Source organism: Convolutriloba macropyga, chromosome 13 (genome assembly GCF_964194025.1).
Source record: "Convolutriloba macropyga chromosome 13, txConMacr16.3, whole genome shotgun sequence".
Taxonomy (NCBI): Eukaryota; Metazoa; Xenacoelomorpha; order Acoela; family Convolutidae; genus Convolutriloba; species Convolutriloba macropyga.
In genome coordinates this window covers 20380979-20403931 of record NC_134480.1, presented here as the reverse complement: position 1 = coordinate 20403931, position 22953 = coordinate 20380979, and the positions used below count along the sequence as shown (strand labels likewise).

General features: G+C 31.5%; 1 protein-coding gene across 1 annotated transcript in view; it reads right to left on the bottom strand.

Annotated features, from left to right (window-relative positions):
- LOC142351652 (uncharacterized) overlaps positions 1 to 672 on the bottom strand; it is a 110988-nt gene extending 110316 nt beyond the window's left edge. Inside the window, exon 1 of the mRNA XM_075403792.1 lies at positions 662 to 672. The gene's annotated coding sequence lies outside the window, so the exon portion shown is untranslated. The remainder of the gene's footprint in view (positions 1 to 661) is intronic.
- Between the last annotated feature and the right edge of the window lie 22281 nt (positions 673 to 22953).

The window sequence follows — 22953 nt, the reverse complement described above, 5'->3', positions numbered from 1 at the left end:
TTACTGAGCAAAATGAATTCTGAGGGGAAAAATTAGTTAATTTTTTTGCAAAGACAATAATAATTGATATTTGTGGATAATGAGTCTGTTTTGCAAAGAAAAAAGACTAATTATTGTTCCCATAGTGTCCTCAATTTAATAACTTTGGAGCACTTCACTTTGACTAATGGTTTTAATGATACTTTTATGGAAAAATTCGTCTAATTTTTAATTGGCACAATTATCATATTTACAGTATCAATCATATGGTTAAATTAGCTGAAGTTGTTGATCTGTTTCAATTATTTGTAAATTACTATCGTATATACTGATTTGTTGTGCATGATGATAATTTGCAATTGCTTTCAAGGGTTGGATTCCCGCAATTTCCATTGATTGGTGGTAAATTTTCATCCGTGGAACCCCAACGAGGGATTATATACTAAGCCTCATTACTTTTTGTCTGTACTAAATTGTGTCTAGATTTGCAACATCATAAGCTTGTTATAAAATTGCGGCTGATAGCCCTGAATCACACTATAACTCATTAGGAGTTGTTTGACCCTAAGCGGATTTTGCTGCCCTACCGGGGGGCGGGGGGGGGGGGGCGTAAACAACGATTGAAAATTTGTGAAATCTACTTGCTATCTGTCCTTTGAAGAAATTACGTAAAATCACCTACCATTTTAGCTGGACAATTCAAAACGTAGCTTTGTACGTACTTTTAATAAAGTTCAGTTATTAAACTTCACAATGACAGCTGCGTGATATTTGCAAAAAAATGCGTGAAAAAATTCGTGAATTTAATTACCAATTTTGTAGAAATCTGATTACATAAACCATGTAAAGATGAAGGCCATTGACTTTATTTACGCTAAGCGCCAAATTCAATTACTTTAAATTATTTTAAGGGTGGTTTTTTCTACGAAGCGCATGGAATTTATTATTTTAAACATTTTAAATATTATTACGTTGAGGGCGTGAAATCTAACGACAAAATTTCGTCAGTACGCTCAAGTTTTTTGTTTTAAATTTTTCCTACAGTTTCCTGCTTTAATGTTTCAAAAACAGGTATTTGAATTTAAGGTAAGCATTGTGCACAAAGCTTAATTAAGAATACATGTTTAAGATTGGTTTTGAGATTCACTTACAAACGAATGCAAATTTGCACAAACAATGTACGGTCAACCAACCCAACCCCTGATGCTTTCTCTGAAATCTGCGGAAAGAAACTAGATGATACCATTTTTGAGCGAGTTCTTTCTTATATTTCTGTTCATTTCTTTAAAAATGGGAAAATAAAAAAAAACAAGCTTCTTCCTTTTGAAACTGTAACTCGTATCCTTCTAGAATACGTAAAACTGTTCGGCGAAAAACTGTGCTTCAATTTGGTAATGAAATAGCTCCCCCATTTCTCTCCTTATGTAGCATATGGAAATCCAAATACTGCATAACTTATGATGGGAGAAACAAAATCGTATTCTTTTTTATTATATAGGGTTATCAAGCGTTTCCGTCCCAAAGGATTGAATTCATCTGCGCAAGGTTTCAAATCCATGCAACAGTTTATTTAAGAACCAATTTTGAAAAATTGTGCCAATTAAATAGCAAAACAGTTTTTATATAAAAATGACTTCGGAAGACACAAAAATAACAGAACCGATCATAAGCTATAAAGCTGATTACTTTAGAATTTTCATCAGTTGCGGAAAGATGTCGCAATATTTCATCCCTGATATTTGTTTTTAGTATTTTTTTACGTTTTATAAACAGTTATTCAATAAAACAGTTATTTGATGAACAATAAAAAAAATTCAGCATTGTATCATCCATATCGTCAATAACTACGCATGTAGGTTGATTAATCAAGCAGCAATTGATAAAATTTTCAATCGTCTTCCATTGCATAAATTTCTTCTGGTTTTCCAATTGCTGATTAAACAGACTGATTGCTCAGTAGTACTTACTCATAATTCAGCTTCGGAGACACGCGTTACTTCAAATGAAATTTTGAGCAATCAATAATTAAATTTGTCGAAACAACAGAAACTTCTGGCCAAAATGGAACAATTTTGCAGGAAAGCAGTGACGAAGTAAGTTTGGATTAAAAAACATCTAATGATAGAAAAAAAATTGTAAACCCTAACAGTAGATTATAGCCAACAGATTGCATCCTCTTTTTTGTGCAATTACAAAAGTTTCAACCGCCAAGAGTAGTAACGGACAGTTCCACTTCTGCAGGAAAAACATCTGCTAGCTTCCATTGGCCCAATCCTAAAACATGATGCGAGCCCGGATCGAGGTTTTACCGCCATTCAGATATATGTAAGATAACCGGTGAATGCGGGAAATTTTGTAAGATAAGCAGTGGATGCGGTGAAATTACATAAATCAGGCGGTGAATGCTGTGGAAATTTTTTTTGCCTGGTAGCGGTGAAATTATAGAGTTTCACCACTGAATTTGGCGGTTAAATTACCTAAATTCACGGCTTTGAAATAAAGTAATCAAATTATGTAAGATAAGAGGTGAATGCGATGAAGTTACATAAATCTACCGCTTAACTTAGTGGTGAAATTACATAAATGCACCTCTTAGAAAAAGTGTCCAAAAATATAAGATTATGGGGGCAATTTTAGGGGGGGGGGGTAAAATGAGGTAAGATAAGGGGGCAATGGGGAGTAAGGGAGGAAGTGTTAGAGTTAACCCCCCTAAAATTACCCCCGATCTTACATCTTTTTAAAACTTTTTTCTACGCTCAGAATTTATGTCATTTCACCACAAGACTAAGCAGGGAACTTACAAAAAATCATCACATTCCACCGCTAAAATATGAAATTTCACCGCTAAAAATCGCAAATCTTAAAAAAATTTAAAGCTCATGTTTTACAGAAAGTATAGTAAAATTGAATTAATTTCGAAACAAAAATCCTATAAATTAGTAAGAAGTGGCGCAGTAGAAGAAGAAGTGACTAACATTCAAGGGGTGAGAGATTCGAATGCGTATAAGGCCGGCAAGTTGTAATAAGTAGTGAAATGTGGTAACTTTTTGTAAGTTCACTGCTACTCTGTTACATAATTTCACAGTATTTCACCACAAAATTATGTAGAAAAATTGCGGTGAAAAAAAAACAACTTCTCACCGCTTATTTTACATATTTTTCTGGTTTTTCCTTGACCAGGGAGGGAAACAGTGAAATGTGTGAATATTTCATTTGCCAAAATAATCACTTTTGTAATTAATTTTAATACTTTGAACTATTATACAGGTGTTTTTATACTGCATCGGCTCCCATCTGGTCCTATCATTGAACTACCCGGGTCGAGGTTTTATGGATAGATTTTGTAAAAAAATTCAATTACTGAGGTGGATGCGCTGAAAAGAAATAATTCAACGCATTTCACCGCATTTCTTAGAAAAATTTCACTGCGAAATTCACATCGCATTTCTGACAAAAAATCAACGCATCGACGTTTTTGACAAATTAATGTACGAATTACAAGATTGTCGTGAATGCAATGAAAAAAATATTTCACCGCAATTCTCCAAAAATTCAACGTGAAGTTCACTGCATTTCTTACAAATTTTTCAACGCATTTGTTTTTCAACGTTTATTGAATGGGCTTTAAATTCACAACAAAAATCTCAGAAGCAGGTAACAGATGGTGCAGTGGATTAAGAAGTTGTAGACTAACAGGAGGTGAGACGTGAAAACCCATGTCCTCAAGTTTCGTTTTTTTAAGAATTCCGTTGAATGCGGTGAAAAAAATATTTCACCGCTATTCACCGCAGAAAAGATGTGAAAAATACTTATTTATTTTTGCCCCTTTTCAACGCGTTTCTTACGAAAAGTCACCGCCAAATCTTGACCCGGTTACAATAATCATTATCAATGCGAGAAAAGGCACTTTTTCACATAGAGTAGTGAAATTTAAAGCGGTTCAGAAGATAAGAGACAATTGCATAATGAGACTAAAATACCCAAAACTAAATTCGATCTGGCACATATTTGTGTTTGTTAGTTCTGTTCAAAGGAAAAGTGTGCGTTTCGCTTGGCGACCTAAGACATGTATTGGCCAGACCGACTTTGGTAGCGGACAGGGGGCCCATTGCGATTCAACTCAATGGTCTTGAAGAAAATTGAGTCGAGCCCACCGTCCGGCCATTGGAAATTTTTCGTCTGTTTGGTCTGATCAATATCTTCATTCTGATGTCATTGGTTTGACAAATACCCTTATTTCGTTGTGTTTGTTCGGGCAAATACCAAATTTTCGTTTTGTCTGGTTTGTTGAAGGCCCGCATTCCGGTCTGTTTGGTCTAGCGAAAACCCAAATTTCGGCCTGTTTGGTCTGGGTGTAGTAAAAAATATACATCTTATTTCACTTTTTGGCTGATTTTCCCCAAACATGTTTGCTCATGTGCACAGATAAAAAAATTTCGGCAAGTTTTCTCTTGAATTCAATTGGTGGTGAAATGTGGTGACTTTTGAAAGTTCACCGCTTACTCTCTTACATAATTTCACAGCATTTCACCGCAAAATTATGACGAAAATTTGCGGGGGAAAAACAATTGTTCACGGTTTATCTTATATATTTTTCCGGTTTTTTCTCGTCCCGGGATTGAAACAGTGAAAAGTGTGAATATTTAATTTGCCAAAATGATCTCGTTTGTAATTAATTTTAATACTTTGAATATTTATACAGGTGTTTTTATACTGCATCGGCTCCCAACTGATCCTATCATTGAACTACTAGGGTCAAAGTTTTCGGGATTGATTTTGTAAGAAATGCAATGACTGAGGTAAATTTGCTGAAAAAAATTAATTCAACGCATTTGACCGCATTTATTAGAAAAATTCACTGCGAAAATCACACCGCATTTCTGACAACTCACCGCATCGCGTCTGTGGAAAATTGTTGTAAAAAATGCCTGAATGTTTTGTATGCGGTGAAAAAAATTTCACCGCATTTCTCGCAAAAATTCAACGCGAAACTCATCGCATTTCTTACAAATTCTTCACCGCATTTGTTTTTCAACGTTTGTTGAATCGGCTTTAAATTCACAAGAAAAATCACAGAAGCAGGTGACAGATGGTGCAGTGGATTAAGAAGTTGCAGACTTGCGGGAGGTGAGAGGTGAAAACTCGTGTCCTCAAGTTTCTTTTTTGTAAGAATTCCGTTGAATGCGATGAAAATAAATAATTCCCCGCTATTAACCGCAAAAAGTTTTGAGAAATACTTTTTTATTTTTACCGCATTTCAACGGGTTTCTTAAAAGCGGTCACCTCCAAATCTTGGCCCGGGTACATTAATCATTATCAATGCGAGAAAAAGCATTTTATCACATACAGTAGTGAAATTTAAAACTTTTCAGAAGATAAAAAGCAATGTCGTGAATGCGCTGAAGAAATTATTGTTGTTTTGCGTTTCAAAAGATCCTTGAGAGGCAAGTGGAATTTGAGGTTCTCCAAATTGAATTGTAGGAGAAAAGCTTGTTGCTTGTCGGTTTTGATTCGTATTCTGAGGGTATAAGATTGTAAGAACTAAAAATAAGAAACAATTATCGTAGCTGTTTCTAAATTTGAGGAGGAAATTGATTCCAACCAAAGCTGTAAAGCGTAACATTATAAACACTACCCAGATAGGGCTGGAAATTGTTGATGTTGATATCGAGGTGATAAATTGACTGAACATTAAATCCGCTTCCAACTGTCAAAAAAATTTGTTTTGAGTTGTTCATCTGAATTCAAAAAAATTCTGTTGCTGAATTTTCTGACTTTGTGTTTGGACTGCCAACTTTGGTATCAATTTTTAGTTTGAGGCCTGTCGAAAGACTCACAATCGGCCTTAACAACGTCTGCTAATTTGTTTTTCACGATTAATTTAAGATCTTCAATCTATTTTGTTATGAAAAGAAAAACATCAATCTGTCTGTCTGTTTCTAACCTGAGCGATTGGAAAAAATTTCCATTGGCATTTATAGTTTGCTGCCTCTCAGTAAACTTGTCTTCGGTTTTCTGTGCAAAAATTGGATCAGCATCGTGGCATTTTTAAGTATGAATGCTACAGGAGATTTTCACAGCAAACATTTTAGTACTTTGCTTACATTTTGATCTTTCTGACATCCATGGGCTTTTTTCAAATGCTGCATCACGTTTCTCCTCCAAGAAAACTTTTAGCCACATTATCCACATTCGAATTCGAAGCTCGCTGATATTTTCTTATTTTTTAATGCGTTGTTTTTCCATATGTGGTGACATATAGTTGGAATAAACTGACCTGAATTGCTATCCCACCAATGTCTGCTCTATCAACAACCCTTTGATAAGTTAAGGAATTTGGTGTCCTAATTTTTCCTTGGATGTTAACCTAGACATGTTAACGTCCTACTAAAATGTTTTTTAATTTAACTGATTTTCAATTTCAGAGCGATGAACTTGCATTGAACTAAGAAAAATGAAGATTTCAATACAGAAAATGGTTCTAAGAAGTTGAGTGTGGGACTTTTAGTTCACCCATTGGTCCGGTATTTCTGGTTAAAATTAGCCAGAAAATAAGGTTTTGGAAAGTCAACGTTCTATTTTTTTTTTCAAATTTGCAATAGAAGATGAGATAGAGTAGACAAGTTACGATGTTATAGGATGTAAAAAATTAATAGAGGAAATTTTCGAAAGTTTTCTTTGAATATGAGACAAAATTGTAGACTTTTGAAGATTCCGTTTTGGACATTTTTCAAAATTATTTTTTCCTCAAAAAATTTTGCAATTTTTGGAAGTGTTCATAATCCTACAAATCAAAGTTTAATCTGGTTTTCGATCAGTACTATCGGTAAATTATCCAAATTCACAACAGTTCAAAAGAGCAAGTGTCCGCATTTCAGCAAATGGCAGCGAACTTTTACAAAAAAAATCATTGCTCTATTATACTCAATTTGCGATGATGATATTTACAAAATTTTATCATCAATTACAGTAAAAAAAAATTTTAAAAGAATTAAAATTTTTGAGGACAAACCGTTCAACTGTCAGATATTTCTCACCGCACTGCAACTATATTCATGAGACTATTAGTCTATAATTTTTATTGCTTTCTTGTTTGGTTGGCATAGCAGAAGTTTTTAAGATGTTAAAAAACCATCAATTAGATTTGAAAAGGATATTGGGTTTTCTCTAATCCGGAATCGTCTCGTGAGATTGTCTCCTGTTAGAATGCGTGTGATTGCTGCGGTTTTAGAAGCACTGTTAAACGTAGAATTCTCCTTCAGTGTTTTGGGTGTTTTGTCCGTTTCAAGTTTTTGCTTGTTTGCTCGCTGTTTGTGTGTCGGTCATTTTTGAAAAACATCTATCTGTCTGTCTGTTTCTAATCTGAGCGACTGGAAAAAATTTCCGTTGGCATGTGCAGTTTGCTGGCTATCAGTAACTTTGTCTCTGGTTTTTTGTGCAAGAATTTGATCAGCATCATGGCATTTTTAAGTATGAAGGCTACAGAAGATTTTTACAGCAATTTTTTAATACATTGCTAACATTTTGAATAGTTCTAACATCCATGGGTTTTTTCGAAATGCTGCATCACGTTTCTCCTCCAAAAAAAGGTTTAGCCACATTATCCACATTCAAAGCTCGCTGATTTTTTTTAAAATTTTTATTGCGTTGTTTCTCTTTATGTGGTGACATATAGTTGGCATAAACTGACCTGAATTGCTATCCCACCAATATCTACTCTTACAACAGCGGTTTGATAAGTTAAGGAATTTCGTGCCCTATTTTGCCCTAGGATGTTAACCTAGACATGTTAACGTCCAACTAAAATGAGTTTTAATTTAACTGATTTTCGAACTCATAGCGATGATTTTTCAGTGAAATAAGAAAAACGAAGATTTCAATACAGAAAATGGTTCAAAAAAACAGAGTGTAGCATTTTATTTCACCCACAATTTCAGTATTGCTGTTTAAAATTAGCCAGAAAATTAAGTTTTGGACAGTCACAGTTACGATGATATAGGTTGTAGAAAGTTATTAAAGAAGAAATTTTTAACAGTGTTTTTGAATATGAGGCAGAATTTGAAGACTTTTTAAGCTTCAGTTTTGGCGACTTTTCAAAACAATACTTTCCTCATAAAAATTTGCAGTTTTTGGAACTGTTCATAATCCTAAAAATCAAATATTAATCTTATTTTCGATCAGTACGATCGGTAAATTATCCAAATTCACAACAGTTCAAAGGATCAAGTGTCCGCATTTTTGCAAATGGCTGCAAACTGTACCTAAAATTAGTTGCTCTATTATACTCAATTTGTGATGATGATGAAATTTACAAAATTTTGTCATCAATTACAGTAAAAAAATTTTTTTAAAGAATTAAAACTTTTGAGGAAAAACCGTTCAACTGTCAGACATTTCTCACCACACTGCAACTATCTTCATGAGACCATTAGTCTACAATTTTTATTGCTTTCTTTTTTGGTTGGCACAGCAGAAGTTTTTAAAATGTTAAAAAACAATCAATTAGATTTGAAAAGGATATTGGGTTTTCTCTAATCCTGGATCGTCTCATGAGATTGTTCCTTGTAAGAATACGTGTGATTGCTGCGGTTGTAGAACCACTGTTAAATGTATAATTCTCCTTCAATGTTTTGGTTTTTTTGTCCGTTTCGAGTTTCTGCTTGTTTGCTCGCTGTTTGTTTGTCGGTCATTTTTGAAAAACATCCATCTGTCTGTCTGTTTCTAATCTGAGCGGCTGGAAAAAATTTCCATTGGCATGTATAGTTTGCTGGCTATCAGTAACCTTGTCTTTGGTTTTCTGTGCAAGAATTTGATCAGCATCATGGCATTTTTAAATATGAATGCTACATAAGATTTTTACAGCAATTTTTAATACATTTCTAACATTTTGAATAGTTCTGACATCCATGGGTTTTTTCGAAATGCTGCATCACGTTTCTCCTCCAAGAAAAGGTTTAGCCACATTATCCACATTCAAAGCCAGCTGATTTTTTTTTAAATTTTTATTGCGTTGTTTCTCCTTATGTGGTGACATATAGTTGGCATAAACTGACCTGAATTGCTATCCCACCAATATCTACTCTTACAACAGCGGTTTGATAAGTTAAGGAATTTCGTGCCCTATTTTGCCCTAGGATGTTAACCTAGACATGTTAACGTTCAACTAAAATGAGTTTTAATTTAACTGATTTTCGAATTCATAGCGATGAATTTTCAGTGAAATAAGAAAAACGAAGATTTCAATACAGAAAATGGTTCAAAAAAAATGAATGTAGCATTTTTAGTTCACCCACATTTTCAGTATTTCTGTTTAAAATTAGCCAGAATATTAAGTTTTGGACAGTCAAAGTTACGATGATATAGGTTGTAGAAAGTTAATAAAGACGAAATTTTCAACAGTGTTTTTGAATATGAGGCAAAATTTGAAGACTTTTCAAGCTTCAGTTTTGGCGATTTTTCGAAACAATACTTTCGTCATAAAATTTTGCATTTTTTGGAAGTGTTCATAATCCTACAAATCAAATATTAATCTTATTTTCGATCAGTATTATCGGTAAATCATGAGGAGAAACCGTTCAACTCTCACACAACTCTCACCGCACAGCAACAATCTTCATGAAGGCCGTTAGTCTATATATTTTATTGCTTTCTTTTTTTGGTGGGCATAGCAGAAGTTTTTGAGATGTCAAAAAATCATCGAGCAACCAGATTTAAAAAAGACATTGGGATTTTTCCGGTGTCGTCTCATGAGATTGGCCCTTGTTAGAAAACGTGTAATTGCTGCGGTTTTAGAACCACTGTTAAATTTAGAATTTTTTCTTCAACGTTTTCGTTTTTTATTCCGCTTCGTGTTGTTTCATGTTTGCTCGCTGTTCGGGTGTCGGTCATTTTTGTTCGGGTCTTGTCTTTTTGCTCTAACAAAGGTGCCTTGTTCTCTTTCTTTATTTGAATTTATATGATATGGCTGCTTGCGTACTGGTAGTATTGTTTTTTGTACTCAATAGAAGCTTCTAGAATTAGTTGGTTAGTTGTGTCTGCTGCCACTTGGTGGGGCTACCAAGTCAGGAGTAGTTGATGAAACAGTGGTACCGACCAGCCAACCGATTTGTCTTATTTCACTAAACGATTTCCGCGTATAGGGGAACGGACCAAATCGCGCATCTAATCAGTACCCTGTTTTCTCCACTACTACTCACACAAACTTTTTTCATAAAAAAAACAGATATTTTTCCCTTTTTCAAAAAAATAAAAAAAAATTGTTCGCAAATATGATAATTTTCACCTCAAAAGTTTTATCTATATACATGCTTTTTAAATCTATCCCTAGTACGGCTAATTCCATATCTATCTAAATAAAAAATAATCTGCATTTATTTGTTTTAAACCTAAAATAAGAAATATGTTTTTTTAAGCTTACACATTCTACAAGTTGAACATAACTCCGCTTCATTATAAAGTTTACTCATATGATCATTTATATCCTTCTCTTTAATGACCATTTTACATACCAAACACTCATAAGTTTGTTATATACCTTTATAACAACATTCATTCCATTGTTCATCTCTACAATTAAGACGCTGTAAAAACATTTTTTTTTATTTTGAAAGTTCTCTTTTTCTCTAAAGAAATGGATATCAACAGAAGCAACGAGTGTATCATCTGCAATTGATCTTTCAATTCAACGAAAGAGTTTCTCAAACACACTTTAACACCCGAACACTTTGAAAGAACCAGAGAGCTGATTGATGATGAAGATGAAGACTCTCTCATAAAACTGAACCTAAAAGTGTAACTAAAACTATAACTGTAACTGATGATAATTTCTATACTAGAATCAAGTGCGAAAGTAAAGAATGTAATGAAACATTTAGAAATAACGTAGTCCCTACTGCCCTGGTTACATTCAGCTAAAGACCACGCAACACGCGAGACTAAATATGTAAATAATCTAATTGTACCACGACAACAAAAAGAAGATGACATTGTCTATGCAATAAGAATTCAGAAATTATATAATATTAACATATGATTATATACACTTTGTAGTGAGGGTAAAGTAGAACTTTTTAAACAAGTCGATGGTTTTGTTAAAGATAGAAAAGATGTTAGAAAATTATCTTTGGAAATTGGTGGAGTAGAACACTGTGCTCTAATTAAAACAATAGAAATTTTAATAGATCGACCAAATAAGAATACTATTATTGTACTAGAAGTATATATTGGTTTACTTCACATACTAAATATGACAACCACATATGCAGCCACTGATTTAAACCAGAGATTGTTTGCCATGAAATAAGATAATTAGTTTCATAATTGAATACAAATGTCAAAAAAATATTATAACTGCTGATACAGAATGTTGTGTTGTGAATATCACAGAACACACTAACAATCATGTAATTGCCGAACACATAACAATAAGTGTAGGCTACATGTGGCGACGCACGGACGAAGTCCCGTTTAACCGAAACTTCAAACACTACTTCGGTCTTGACTGTATCAAAAGATTAGCTAGAGATATATTAGAAATAAAAAATGTGAATAATTCCGAGTACAACAAAAAGATGATATTTAAAAAAGAAGATAGTTTAATATATATATATATATATATATATATATATATATATATACATATATATATATATATATATATATATATATATATATAAATATATATATATATATATATATATATTATTAAACAAGTATTGATAAAGCAAGAGATCACTGTCATAAAACTGGTAAATATAGAGGGTTTGCTTGAAAAATATGTAACCTAAGATATAAACCAGAAAACTTCCTTCCCGTTATTTTCGATAATGGCTCCGCTATGATTTCAATTTACTACATAGCAAACTGTTTAAACAGAAAAATGACAAAGGAAAAGTAGATAACATACCATTAGCTGCTGATAAGTCTAAGATTTTTAGTATTGGTTATCTTAAGTTCTTAGATAGTTTTAACTTCTTAGCTATGCCTCTAGATGAATGGCAGAGATATACGGATGTAAAACTAAGAGTCTGTAGCCATATGAATATTTTGCTTTTGATGACTGTGCGAGTTGAAGTAGCAATGATAGCAAAGCTAACTATGGTACTGTAACTACCAATAGTAGCAAAGCCACTTATGATGAAGTTATCGGTGATCTTAAAATTGAAGACTTCAAATCCTCTCTCTCTATAATAAATTACCAACTCAAGTAGATAACTTTAATAACAAAAACAGACATAAAACTGGTAGATATCTAACTATAGAGTTTTTACTGTATGATGAGGAAATTTTAGACAATTGCATGAAAGAATATGTTAAACTAAGTATGGATGTATTCAAGCTCAATCTTCTTCACTACGTAAGTCTCCCTGGTTATAGTTTTGATTGCTGGTTAATGTCAAGCGGCACTATATTAGATAAATTAAACGATAAACAAATGTTAGATGATTTTATTGGAGCAAACAGGGGTGGGCTATGTGGTTTAAAGGGTGATAGATTGGTCAACACTAGTGAAAATAAAAAAAACCACATGATACATAGACGCAAACAACCTATAGTGCTGAGAAGTTATGCAAAAGTTACCTTACAAGGACTTAAAATACCAGGGAACCTGCTTCGCGGATTCTATCACTTCTCTAAATGATAAATTAAATACTCCAGATGATAGAGATTATGTTTATTATGTAGTTTATGATATTGATCGCAATGTTGACTGTAAAGATAAAACAAAGCAAATATCTCTAATGCCTAATAAAGGAAAGATAAATGATAAAAGATTAGGCTATAGAAAAAGAGAGAAAGGTAGAGCAAGAACAGAGAAACTAATCTTAGACCAAAATGATCAAAATGAATATATGGTTCATTAAAGGATGTTGAAATGTTTTTTTAAGATGGGTGTAAAAGTAACAAAATTACCTAGAGTAATTAAAATCAAACAAGGTTATATATGCAAAGATTATATTGAAATCGATACAAAAAATAATTACAGCTAAAACCTGAAGCAGAGCAGGATTTAAGCAAAAAAATGGTCAACTCATTATATGGAAGATTGTGCATGAATCCTCTACACTTCCTTCAAAGTTTATTCTCACACGATGAAGAAAACATTATGAAAAGCATAGGAAAATACACTTTTATGAATATAACTAGATATAATGTTTATAGCCAACTTGAATAAACAAGGATAAAAATAGAATATGATTCACCATTATATGTAGGTGTTAATATATTAGAATTAGGTAAATTACATGTGTATGATGTTTTCTATAATATTCTAAAAGCATCACTAATAGATTTACAACAGTTTCTCTGAAGGTAAAGTTAGTGATGAGGATATGGACCTAACCAGTCTAGACACACCAGAAAGCCTAAGTAAAGGTACCAGGTAAAATCAAACTTGATATTTCGAATTAAACCATTATAGGAGTTTGTATCGGCCAAGACATAGTTTGAAATATTGTGGTAAAAGGAAAGCCAAACAGAAAGGAATAAATAAATGTAACAATGCTAAACATGAAGACGACTATAAGGTACTAACGTATGACAGAGAAAGCTGTAAAGGAGTGTAAAATACAAAAAGTAGGAGATAATATGACAACAACAAAAACAAGTAAGACTAGTCTAAACTCTTCCGCTGATAAAATATTTTTTGTAAATAGTATTAAAAACTATCCTCACGATGAAAACTTATATCTATTCAAAGATTTAATAAATAAAATTAATACTGCTCCAATAGAGCCATTAAAAATACTAGGGCTAGACAGAGAGAGCCACGTTGATCCGTTAATACATAATGGAAGATAATGATAAAAATAAAGTGCCAACTTTTAATGATGATAGAATGTTATTTGAAGCTGCTTTTGCACTATATAATGATTTATTTTAACTTTAATAACAAAAAACGTCTAAGCTAGAAACTCTAATAGAACTAAGTTGATTAGAAAAAGAAAACAGACAAAACAGATTAGAAGAGAAATTATGGAAACAAGAATACTATGGTGAGATAGAGGGGTTATTTGATCCAGTAACCTAATCATTCAATTCTAATGGTGATGCGTGGCGGACCCATTGTGAAACAATGCAAGCTCTTCAAAACCAATTTTTAGCAGAATTAGTACTTCAAAGAGTGTGGGGTACAAATCACAAAGCAGCTTTCGTGATGAATGAGCTGCTCTCTTATCACCCACGCCTGTACCAGCGGTAACATTAAAAGATCATAGAGGTAAAACCTGTGTTTTAGACAATGATATGATTGAAATTTTATTACTAAAGGTTAGACAATCAAATAAACAATTCCGATAAAAGTCAGTTCATCCAAATTCAAACAAGGTTAAATTAAATGGTACAGATATGTCTCTAGTATCTGATGGTACAAAAATAAAATTAAAAAAAATAAGATTTTATAAGGGCTTTGCTATGTTTATTACTAATAAAGATATAACCGGAAGATACATAAAAAGTGATGAAAACAAAATAAATTTCTAAGGGATATCGGTTTTAAACAAAGAGGAGATACTAAAAGTAATAGATAAAACTTATAAGAAAAAAATTAGTTAGTATTGCATCACCTAGAAGTGTTTCCATTATCGAAGATGAATTATGGCGACGCGAGACTAGTGTTTATGAACCAGGGGTAGTAGTAGAAGAAGAAGAACAAAAAATTGTTTACGAGAGTGACGAAGAAGTGAAAGCAAGTGGTCTCAGCAAATCCAACTCCGACAATTTAATAGAAAGACTAGAACTACATATACTAGAAACAAAAGCTGGACATGATGGATCTTATAATGAATTGTTAAATATATCTAAACGACTGTTATCAAGGAATATTATTAATCAAGAGCACCCAGATAATTTTGTTTTAGTTCTGGTAAATGAGCAAGCTCGCAACTACGTTGGCGAATGAAGTTCTGCAAAGCAGAGAGTCAAACCCACAACTAAAATTAAAGCTAAACGACAACTATTAGCTAAAGAAGTATTTAGTTCAAAAATAACAAAGTTTAAAAGCGAAAGACTTACTCCCTTAAATAAAGATGAAACTTGGTCAGCTGATTTGATTTATGAGTCGTATTTAAAAGAATTTAATGAAAATTACATATTTATTTTAACCATTATAGATATATTCACTAAATATGCCTGAGCTATACCTTTAAAAAATAAATCTGGAATATATATAGCCAAATGTTTTAAAATAACCTTGTCAGAAGGGAGAAAACCAGAAAATTTATGGGTTGATAGATGTAGTGATTTTTACATTAAAACATTTAAATTTTTACTTAAAGAAAAGAAAACAGAATTAAAATCTACTTGTAGCGATCTTAAAGCTGTTTTTATAGAAACATTTAATAAAATATTATTGCAAATAATTAACAAACCATTGTTTTAATTGGTGATGGTAATTGTGTAAGTCTCCTAAAAGATATTGTTGTAACACATAACAATAAAAAACACACAACAAAGAAAGGACACTCAGTGATGCTTCAAACCATCCTGAAAAAGTTTAATACTCATTTAGTTTCAAGAAAATTAAGGCCAAGCTCAAAGTCTGTGATTATGTTAGAAATGGTGATGAACGTAACTTTTTCTCTAAAGGATATACATCTAATTGGAATAGAGAATTACCTAAAGTTAACCAAGTATTAAAAACACAACCACCAACATATAGAACAGAAGATGTGGATGGTAAAAAAATAGAAAGCAAATACTCTGAACAAGAAATTTTAAAATCTGATTTTGATTTTGAATCTAATAATAAAGTTTTGGAGTCATTAAAAATAGACCTCCGCTCATAATTCAGCAAGCTGAATTTAAATATTACTCTAAACAAGCACAAAGATTACAAGAAACAGATATAAGATATATAAAGATGACAACCATGCAAAACATCAATCAGCGGTATCCAACAGTTTATCAGCAAAAAGGCCTGCCAATTATTTTCAGAAGATAATGATAATATGTCATGAAAGATACATATAAAATGACGAACGTACACCCTCCCGTAAATGAAAAAAGATGTTGTTGTTAAAGAGTTTTGTGATAGCAACTTGTTATCCTCTTCTAATTAAATAGATATTTTAAGTAAAATTATAACTGAACTCAAAAAAGGCGAGTTTGATAAAGCTACAACTAAAACATTACAACTAAACAAAATACAAGTTAATGATGAACTAATTAATGAATTTTTTCAATCAGAAAGTAAATGACGTTACAAATACAGCGAACTTTTAAATAAGGTTGCCTCTGATACTACCGCCAATTATTCTCAGAAGATAACAATATTATTGACACAAAAGATACATATAAAATTACGAATTTACACAATCAATTAAAACTAGATTTTGATAATATTAAGTTTAATCAGGGTATTACTAACATACAACTAGGTGATATGTTTACTCAGGGTCAAAAGAAATTCAAAGAAGTCAATGAAAAGAATACTTCTGCTATTGATGAAGCTTTTCTACAAACTAGAAAAGAATTATACAATATATAATAGCAATATTATTGGAAAACAAACTAGTAGGCAAGAAAGAAAAAGCAAGACTAGAGATACACTATGACTTTAATCCAGAGGATTTAATGAAAGAGATTGAGAGTTAGTTTGATATTCAGTCTTCGCTTTAGTAATAGTTCTAGCTATGAATATAGTTATAGTTATAATTATAGCTATAGTCATAGCTGTAGTTATAACTATAATCATACCCATAGTGATAACCGTAGCTATAATTATAGTCATATTTATGGTCATAGTTATAGCTAAAACTAACACAAAAAATTTAGTTAATTAAAATGGAAGAAACTAAACCTAATGAACTTTTACTTTACTCTAATACTAACGCATTATCAGAACAATACATAAATGGTGAACTCCTAGCTAATAACAAATTTAATCGCAACATTATAAAAGATATTAAAAATTACTATGAAACTGAAACTGAAAACTGTAAAAAAAAGCTAAGCAAATACAAATTTGTATTAATATAGCGGAGATAACTGACATAGCATTATCATCTATAGCCACATCAATAACAACAGACTGATTTGCAATAACTGGTACAGGTATACCTTATTCTATACCAGCAGCTTTTGCTACTGCTACTATATGTGGTTCATTATCAAAAACAGTTAATACTGAAATAAGAAATAAAATCACTAAGTATTCACAGATGTATGATCTAGCTAAACAATTTAGTGATAAATTTAATAGGCTTTATCATTAGCCAATAAAAGAAAATGAGATTGATAATGATGAATATAAAGAATTAGCTAAAGTATATGAAGAAAATAAGAAAAATAAGAATATAAGGATGAAAATTTTTCTAAGCTAAAGTTAGTAGTATTTAGCAAAATTAATGCTTTTAGTAATATTATTATTAGTTTTGTTATTCATAGATAGTTTTAGTTATAGTCATAGCTCTATTTGTAGTCATAGCTATATTTATAGTCAGAGCTATATTTATAAACATAGCTAGAGTTATAGTCATACCTATATTTATAGTCATAACTATAGTTATAGTTAAACTATATTTTTTGTCATAGCTTTAGTTATAGTTATAGTTAAGCTAATAAAAAATTCTTCTTTATACCTAAATGTAAGCTTCAACCATTCTGTGGTACTTTTATACCTTCTCCAGTTGTTGCAAATTTAATTAACTCTGGCCCATATGCTAGGGCTGCTTTAGGGCTTCAAGTTACAGCTGCACTTTCTATTTTACTTGCTATCTCTAAAGCTCTTAACGAATTATTAGTAACTTTCTTTCCAAATATATTTGTTTTTCCGCCAACACCTGTAAAGAAAACTTTTAATCCCTCAGCTTCTATTGTTGCATCAGATACTGTCACAGATTTATTTCTTTTTTTTAATTACTAAAAGAACCTGTTAACATCTTTCTATCTTTAGCTGATGTAAAACCGTGGATATTAATAGCACCACTATAATGTCTACACAGTAAGAATTAGATTTATGCTTTACGAATTTACTCATATTTCTATATATAAAAATAATGGAATGCAAAATGTATGGCCCTTTTATTATTAACTCTAAGACTAAGCCAAAGACTAAGCTCAAGACTAACACTAGAGTTGAAGTTAAAGGTCTGACTAAAGCAAATGAAAAGAAAGTAGATATTATTTATGCTAAAGGATTTGTTAAATTAGCTATTAAAAATATTCATAAAAAATTAGTCTGACTAAGACTATAACTAGACTATTAGCTTTATCTAAAGTATCAACCATAACTAGAGTATTAGATATAACTAGAGTATTCATCATAATTAAAACAAATTTTTTTGTTATAACTACAACTCTAGTATTAGACATAACTATAACTAGAGTATTAGTCATAACTAGAGTATTAGTCATAACTATAACTAGAGCATTAGCCATAATATTATATACAACTAGAGCATTAGCCATAACTTTAACTATGACTACAGCAATAGTCATAATATTAACTATGACCAGAGCAATTATCATAACATTAAATATGAGTAAGATACAATATCAACCATCTTTCTACCATCACTATTAACATTAATAATCTTTCTAGCTAGCACAAACGCAAGATCTATAAAATCAGCACCAACACGAGCAAGTTTATTATTAGATTGTAGTGCTTGTGCTCCTATTTGATCTCTTTGTATCTGGTATCAAATTTGTATATTCTATAACTACTTTTAAATGTTATATGATTTATATATGGTTTAATACTATCTAGTAATCCGTTATAATTTTTGTTAAAAATAACAATCTCTTTATATGCAATATTATAATTATTAGCACCATAATTAATAGTCATTCTATCATCAGGATAGGAAACACTACCAATCTTACAAAAATCATGCAGTTACATCGATCTCCCTAAACATATTAGAATCATTAGTTTGATCACTAACATCCTTATTTTCCGAAGTCACAAAAATATATTGAGATATTTCTCTACAACACTATTAAACAAGAAATTAGTAGCATCTGGCATACTCTACTAAAATGTCTTTCTTTCATAAAATATGAAATCCATATTATTCTTTTTACTTACTCCTTCCTGTACAATTATTCTATTACCACTACTAGGATCATTACAAGGTATACACCAATATATATCTTTAATTTTTATATTATAATCATTAGCCACTGCACCACCTCCCAAACTAGCTCTAAATAATGCTCTATCATTACTATTTCTTTTTAGTATTAACTTAAAAACTATACCATAAATAATCTTTTCTAAATCATTTATAACTCTAATTGGATCTTTTATTTTAATCATCATTTACATATGACCTCTTTTTGCAGCTTGATGATCACCTTTCAATTGACTATCTCTTTCTTATTGATCTCTAACAAAACCACTTCCATAATCATTACTAGTGGTAGTTAGTAACTTATACATTAATAGATTAGGATGACAATGATCTATATATTCGCACCAGCAAAATCTGAAACATTGAACTTTTTCTCTAAATAAGATTCATGTATGTGTAAATGAATCTCTTCTCTGTTAATTGGAATACTAAATATTATTGTTAACTGTATTAATTGTTGCTAGATTGTTTGGTATATGAATTATTATCTTGCTATTGTGCATGTGACTATTATACATATATTGTCTACCTATTTCGAAGTCCATTTTATGTGCTAAAAAATTACTGACAACCTAATCCTATATGAGATACAAAAGATACATAGAGCTTCAACTGAAACTAAACAAGAACATACACTCAACTCTAGAATAATAAAATCAACAGAAAGATTTAACTTTAGTGAACATATACTTAATGCAACTAGATTAGGTTTAATTAGGTTATCAGTTTATAACTCATTGTTGAATGTAAACATTGTTAATAGACAATTTCTTTAAACTAGTGTCGTTTTAGACAGTTCTAGCTCTAGCTCTTGCTCTAGCTCTAACACTAACATTAGCTCTAGCTCTAGCTCTAGCTATAACATTACATCTATTCCTAATTATAAAAATAATGAAACCCATTCAACTATTATAATTCGTAATATGTTCAACAATTATACCAGGCGCGTTTCAAATATCTGAATTAGCAGTATTAATCAAGAGAAGAAACTAATGGTATTGTTATAATAGAACCTGGTAAAAACACAATGAAAAGTCGAAAGAAAATAAAACAAGGAGCACTTAGCTTTGATGTAGAGAACTCAATCGCCTCTTACTCAATAGCCTCTTTAAAAAAATATTATATAGAGCAGGTGAATGTACATCTCAAACAATTTTTGATATTATGGGTTTTAACACTACTAATATTCATTGTAATGTGATATAAGGAGTTAAAGATAATGGTAGTGATACTGATATACTATATACTTTCAATCTAATAGAACCACCAGTTTCTTTAATAAATTTTATACCAACTAATGTGTTAGATCAAAACTTTACTAAACAAAGAATAGAATGTAAAGAGTTTCATATTTGAGATGAAAAGGGTAAACCAATTGACTTTAAGGCAGATGTATTAAGTTTTACTTTACATCTAACATAGTTAGCTGACAAAAAGCCCATCTGGTGTAAGGTCGATAGACATAGATATAGTTTTCTCTCTAGTTATAATTTTACTATAATATATAGTTTCAGCCTATAAAACTTTCACATACTAATTAACTTTTAGTTTACCATTAATGTTTGTACTGTTAGATATATCAATGACAATGTAGTTATAAGGCTCTCCCCACACTTCATTACCTAAACTGATAAAATCTTCATATATAAAGTCAACGTCATTAACGAGATCTTAACATATAGACGTGAGGGCTTTACCTCCTTGTTCAAAAAAATAAATAGATTATAATTTTCTCTAACTTTCTGTCTATCCAAAGAGAAGAAAGTTTGATTAAGATATATCATATTACAATTTTTATGTCTACCTCTGCAGAAGTTTTTATTAAAAATGATTCTTTTCTTCTAACATCAAATATCATATGTTTCTTTAACTCCTTTGGTAATTAATCAGTGAAGGTAAATCTTTTTATATATCTTTATTGAACTCAAAATCTGTTTTTTCATTAATACTTTCGAGATCTTCAGTTTGATCACCTATAGAACCGATTATATATAACTTATCAAAATTTATTCTTTTTATAATTATTTTCTTTAATAATCATGTGTTACCACATTCACTAGGACTTGATATTACACATCTGATAGTTTCTGGGAAAAATATACAAACATTATAATTATCATTATGATTCGTCGGCCATCCATGAACGAGCTCCGCTCGTGTCATGCCAAACGGCTCCGCAAATGCTTTGCGATTATTATCGCTTTGCGATTATTATTCGTTATCGTTGAGATTGACATTATCAATATCATTATCATTATCTTCGACATCAGCGATAGGCAGCGGATGAAACCCGTTGACCTTATCATTTTCATTATCATAGACATCAGCCGTAGGCTACTGGTGGAACCCGTTGGTATTATCATTATCGCTAACATTATTTTTATCGTTAACTTTATCATTATCGTTATCATCGGGCAAAGTCCGCAGGTGGAGACCGTTAACTTTATCATTATAAAAAAACATTATTATCTTTAACGCTACAATCAATACTACTATTACTATTACAACGAAAGCACTCATTATTTAGTTTAGGCTATTTCCATTGATTAATTAGAATATTAAGAGCACTCTAAATCCTCTATCAATAAGATAAATCATGTAGGAAAGAAGCACCGCAATAAGATTCATCATATTTTTGTATTCTCTCATCTGACCCTAGATCAATATATTCTTCTAAACGTAATGGAGGTGTCTCAACGCCAAAATTATCAAAATAATAGGCTTCAACACCTTCTCACCTTACAACTAAAACCCAATGAGTACCATCAGTTCGATGTAAATTAACAAAAAAGTTAAAATTGGTTTCGTCAATAGTTTCTTGTGTCTGATTTCTCATTACTATTTCAATTGGTATTAAGCTTATATCTCTACCTATGTTCTCTATTTCGATATTACTCATAACTTTGTTATCAATATTAAATTTACTACTAAATTCTTCAAAAGTTAGAAGAATCATTTTAGATATGTAAATTTGACTATGTCCCTGACTAGGTCTTTGGCCGGAGGCTGAGGGCGAAGCCCGTAGACTATGTCTCAGACTAGGTCTTCGGCCGGAGGCCGCTGGCGAAGCCCGTAGACTAGGTCTTAGACTAGGTCTTCGGCCGGAGGCCGCGGGCGAAGTCCGTAGACTAGGTCTTCGGCCGGAGGCCGCGGGCGAAGCCCGTAGACTAAGTTTTAGACTAGGTCGTGGGTGGAGCCCGTAGACTAAATTAAACTTTTACTCAATGAAAAACTAGAAATATAATTTTCGATTAAATTTTATAAAATGAGTAATTTAATATATAATTGAATATTATATTTTTTGTTCTTGCATTTATTGTTTATGACAGTATGCCTAGAAGAATGATGCATTAGAAAAAAAATTTAAAGGCTATCAAGAAAAAGAATGGAACGAATTTCAAGATGAAAAGTCCCCTTTACATACTATTGTTTATGTTGGTACTGGCATTGGTAAAACATATTCCGTTAAAAAATATTTAGAGTTATATCGAGAGGAAGAAAGACCTATCATTGTGGTGTGTGAAGATATATCAGATTGGGAAGGATAAACAACAGTTGGTATTTAAGAGGTTACGGAAAAAAAATAGAACATTTAAAACATGGTATATTAGTACTTCATGATATGGGTAGTAGGTAAAATAAACAATTAAACGCTTATTTTACGAGTGGGAGACATAATAATATTCAAAGGATTGTCATGTGTCATAAGCCGGCTGAACAGAATAATACATGAAGACCTGGAGCCGATACTATATATATTACAATATATAATAATGCTGCTTTCTGTGATATCTTTAAAAATACTTTCAATCTAAAGAAAATTTCAATGATGTGTTTAAAAAGTTTTCTCTGCACAAACCCAAGAAATTTTGATACTCAAAAATTAAAAAAAGATGAG